The following is a 4962-nucleotide window of genomic DNA, read 5'->3' on the forward strand; positions in this document are numbered from 1 at the left end:
AACAGGTGCAGACACCACCCTCCAAGTCCCTCAGTACAAACCATACAGGAAACAGGTGCAGACACCACCCTCCAAGTCCCTCAGTACAAACTACACAGGAATCAGGTGCAGACACCACCCTCCAAGTTCCCTCAGTACAACCCATACAGGAAACAGGTGCAGACACCACCCTCCAAGCCCCTCAGTGCAAACCATACAGGAAACAGGTGCAGACACCACCCTCCAAGTCCCTCAGTGCAAACCATACAGGAAACAGGTGCAGACACCACCCTCCAAGTCCCTCAGTGCAAACCATACAGGAAACAGGTGCAGACACCACCCTCCAAGTCCCCTCAGTGTATCCCATACAGGAAACAGGTGCAGACACCACCCTCCAAGTCCCTCAGTACAAACCATACAGGAAACAGGTGCAGACACCACCCTCCAAGTCCCTCAGTACAAACCATACAGGAAACAGGTGCAGACACCACCCTCCAAGTCCCTCAGTACAAACCATACAGGAAACAGGTGCAGACACCACCCTCCAAGTCCCTCAGTGCAAACCATACAGGAAACAGGTGCAGACACCACCCTCCAAGTCCCTCAGTGCAAACCATACAGGAAACAGGTGCAGACACCACCCTCCAAGTCCCTCAGAGCAAACTATACAGGAAACAGGTGCAGACACCACCCTCCAAGTCCCTCAGTGCAAACCATACAGGAAACAGGTGCAGACACCACCCTCCAAGTCCCTCAGTGTAAACCATACAGGAAACAGGTGCAGACACCACCCTCCAAGTCCCTCAGTGCAAACCATACAGGAAACAGGTGCAGACACCACCCTCCAAGTCCCTCAGTACAAACCATACAGGAAACAGGTGCAGACACCACCCTCCAAGTCCCTCAGTGCAAACCATACAGGAAACAGGTGCAGACACCACCCTCCAAGGTCCCTCAGTACAAACTACACAGGAATCAGGTGCAGACACCACCCTCCAAGTTCCCTCAGTACAAACCATACAGGAATCAGGTGCAGACACCACCCTCCAAGTCCCCTCAGTGCAAACCACACAGGAAACAGGTGCAGACATCGCCCTCCAAGTCCCTCAGTACAAACCATACAGGAAACAGGTGCAGACACCACCCTCCAAGTCCCTCAGTACAAACCATACAGGAAACAGGTGCAGACACCACCCTCCAAGTCCCTCAGTGTAACCCATACAGGAAACAGGTGCAGACACCACCCTCCAAGTCCCTCAGTACAAACCATACAGGAAACAGGTGCAGACACCACCCTCCAAGTCCCTCAGTGTAACCCATACAGGAAACAGGTGCATACATCACAATCCAAGGTCCCTCAGTGCAAACCATACAGGAAACAGGTGCAGACACCACCCTCCAAGGTCCCTCAATGCAAACCATACAGGAAACAGGTGTAGACACCACCCTCCAAGTCCCTCAGTACAAACCATACAGGAAACAGGTGCAGACACCACCCTCCAAGTCCCCTCAGTGTAACCCATACAGGAAACAGGTGCAGACACCACCCTCCAAGGTCCCTCAATGCAAACCATACAGGAAACAGGTGTAGACACCACCCTCCAAGTCCCTCAGTGCAAACCATACAGGAAACAGGTGTAGACACCACCCTCCAAGTCCCTCAGTGCAAACCATACAGGAAACAGGTGTAGACACCACCCTCCAAGTCCCTCAGTGCAAACCATACAGGAAACAGGTGCAGACACCACCCTCCAAGTCCCTCAGTACAAACCATACAGGAAACAGGTGTAGACATCACCCTCCAAGTCCCTCAGTGTAAACCATACAGGAAACAGGTGCAGACACCACCCTCCAAGTCCCTCAGTACAAACCATACAGGAAACAGGTGCAGACACCACCCCCCAAGTCCCTCAGTGTAAACCATACAGGAAACAGGTGCAGACACCACCCTCCAAGCCCCTCAGTACAAACCATACAGGAAACAGGTGCAGACACCACCCTCCAAGTCCCTCAGTGCAAACCATACAGGAAACAGGTGCAGACACCACCCTCCAAGTCCCTCAGTGCAAACCATACAGGAAACAGGTGCAGACACCACCCTCCAAGTCCCTCAGTGTATCCCATACAGGAAACAGGGTGCAGACACCACCCTCCAAGTCCCTCAGTACAAACCATACAGGAAACAGGTGCAGACACCACCCTCCAAGTTCCTCAGTACAAACCATACAGGAAACAGGTGCAGACACCACCCTCCAAGTCCCTCAGTGCAAACCATACAGGAAACAGGTGCAGACACCACCGTCCAAGGTCCCTCAGTGTAACCCATACAGGAAACAGGTGCATACAGCACCCAGGAAGCTGTTGTTTGGAACCGTTGCCCACTGGGCCCCCCAGGAGGAAAGGTATTAGACCTTTGTCCCATGTGTACTTTGCAAAAATTTCCCCCATTCTGCCCATTCTGTGGGCTGTTTGTTGACTCTGTGGACAGCTTCTTTCTCTGTGCCGAATCTCTTTAGTTTAATTCCAGCTCTTTCCACCGACAGCCTGCCGGCCACAGGTGGCCCAGGACAGTGTTGAATACAGCCCAACACAGATTTGTAAATTCTCTTAAAACATCATTTTTTTTTTTGCATTGCTTTTTTTTTAATAGCTCATCTGCTTTCATGAGTGTTGGCGCATTTTATGTGTAGCTAAAAACAATTCTTCTTTCAGTGTGGTCCAGGAAAGTCAAGTGATTGGATACCCCTGGTTTAATTAGTTCCCATTTGTCAATCTTTGCTTTTGTTGCAATTGCTTTTGGCATCTTTGTCATGAATTTTTCTTTTTTGACAGAGTCTCGCTCTGTCATCCAGGCTGCAGTGCAGTGGTGTGATCTCGGCTCACTGCATCCTCCGCCTCCCGGGTTCGAGCGATTCCCCTGCCTCAGCCTCCCGAGTAGCTGGGATTACAGGCACCCGCCACCACGCCCGGTTACGTTTTGTATTTTTAGTAGACACGGGGTTTCCCCAGGTTGGCCAGGCTGGTCTCGAACTCCTAACCTCAGGTGATCCATCCACCTCAACCTCCCACAGTGCTGGGATGACAGGCGTGAGCCACCACGCCGGGCTTGTCATGAAATTTTTATCCGTGCCTATGCCCTGAATGGTATCACCTAGGTTGTCTTACACGGTTTTTATAGTTCTGGGCTTTACATTTCAGCCTTTAATCCATCTTGAGTTCATTTTTGTATATGGTGAAAGGAAGGAGTCCAGTGTAGGTGTATGTTCATTGCAGCACCGTTCACAATAGCAAAGACTTGGAACCGATGCAAACGCCCATCCTTGAGAGACTGGATAAAGAAAATATGGCACAGAGACACGATGGAATACTATGCAGCCATGAAAAAGAATGACCTCGTGTCCTTTGCAGGGACGTGGATGGAGCTGGTGGGCATTATCCTTAGCAAACTAATGTAGGAACAGAAAACCAAATACTACATGTTCTCACTTATAAGTGGGGGCTAAATGATGAGAAAACATGGACACAGGGAGGGGATCAACACACACTGGCGTCTATTGGTGGGTGGATAAAAATTTCGTGATGGGCTGGGCACGGTGGCTCACGCCTGTCATCCCAGCACTTTCGGAGGCTGAGTTGGTGGATCACCTGAGGTCAGGAGTTCGAGACCAGCCTGGCCAACATAGTGAAACCTCGTCTAAAATACAAAAAATGAGCCGGGCGTGGTGGCGGGCACCTGTCATCCCAGTTACTCGGGAGGCTGAGGCAGGAGAATCGCTTGAACCCGGGAGGCGGAGGTTGCAGTGAGCCGAGATCGCACCACTGCACTCCAGCCTGGTTGACAGAGCGCGACTCCATCTCAAAAAAAAAAAAAGAAAAAAAAAGGCAAAGATGCCAAAAGCAATTGCCATAAAAGTGACAGTTGACAAATGGGATCTAATCAGACCAGGGATGTCCAATCTTTGTTGTGTGGGAGGAGGGAAAAGATCAGGAAAGATAATTTCATTGGGTGCTCGGGTCAGGCACTGGCTAGGTGAGGTTGGGGTAGGTGCCGTGATAATCCATACCTGGTAATGAAATAATCTGTACACCAATGTCCCCTGACCCAAATTTTTCTACGTAACGAACCTGCAAGGTACGCCTGAACCTAAAACAAAAGTTACGGGGAAAAAAAAAAAAAAAACAACACAAAAAAACAAAAGCAGAAACAACAACAAAAATAAAACAAAAAAATTTTTGTGCCTTGACAGACAGGAGCTGGAGTCTTGGACCATCTTTTTTTTTTTTTTTTTTTTTTTTGAGACAGAGTTTCACTGTTGTTGCCCAGGTTGGGGTGCAGGGGTGCGATCTCGGCTCACTGCAACCTCCACCTCCCGGGTTTAAGCGATTCTCCTGCCTCAGCCTCCTGAGTAGCTGGGACTACAGGCACCTGCCACCACGCCCAGCTAATGTTTGTATTTTTAGTAGAGACGGGGTTTCTCCATGTTGACCAGGCTGGTCTCGAACTCCTGACCTCAGGTGATCCGCCTGCCTTGGCCTCCCAAAGTGCTGGGATGACAGACGTGAGCCACCACTCCTGGCCCACTATTATATATTCTATCATATCGTCAAGTGTATATATATGATGCATTATGTGTATAATATATATTATGTATACTATTATGCACATGTAACTATTGTAGACAATATAATATATAAAAAGATACACATCTATATTGCAAACTGGGAAAACCTTATATTTTCTACAAATTGCACTATTGGATATTTAAACATATACCATATCATAGTTTATCCATAACACATAATATATTATAATGTGTAATACGGTTACTATCCTGGAGGATAGAATATATGTATATCTATATGCAAGGTGGGAAAATCTAATTTTTTTTCTAGAAAGCTGGGATGACAGGCACCTGCCACCACGCCCGGCTAATGTTTCTATTTTTAGTAGAGACGGGGTTTCTCCATGTTGACCAGGCTGGT

At 48.7% G+C, this 4962-nt stretch overlaps 1 pseudogene; it reads right to left on the reverse strand.

Moving 5' to 3' along the window:
* Nucleotides 1–2273: 2273 nt before the first annotated feature.
* On the reverse strand, nt 2274–2401 carry LOC144338856 (small nucleolar RNA SNORA70; annotated as a pseudogene).
* Nucleotides 2402–4962: the final 2561 nt, after the last annotated feature.

Source organism: Macaca mulatta, chromosome X (genome assembly GCF_049350105.2).
Source record: "Macaca mulatta isolate MMU2019108-1 chromosome X, T2T-MMU8v2.0, whole genome shotgun sequence".
Classification (NCBI taxonomy): domain Eukaryota; kingdom Metazoa; phylum Chordata; class Mammalia; order Primates; family Cercopithecidae; genus Macaca; species Macaca mulatta.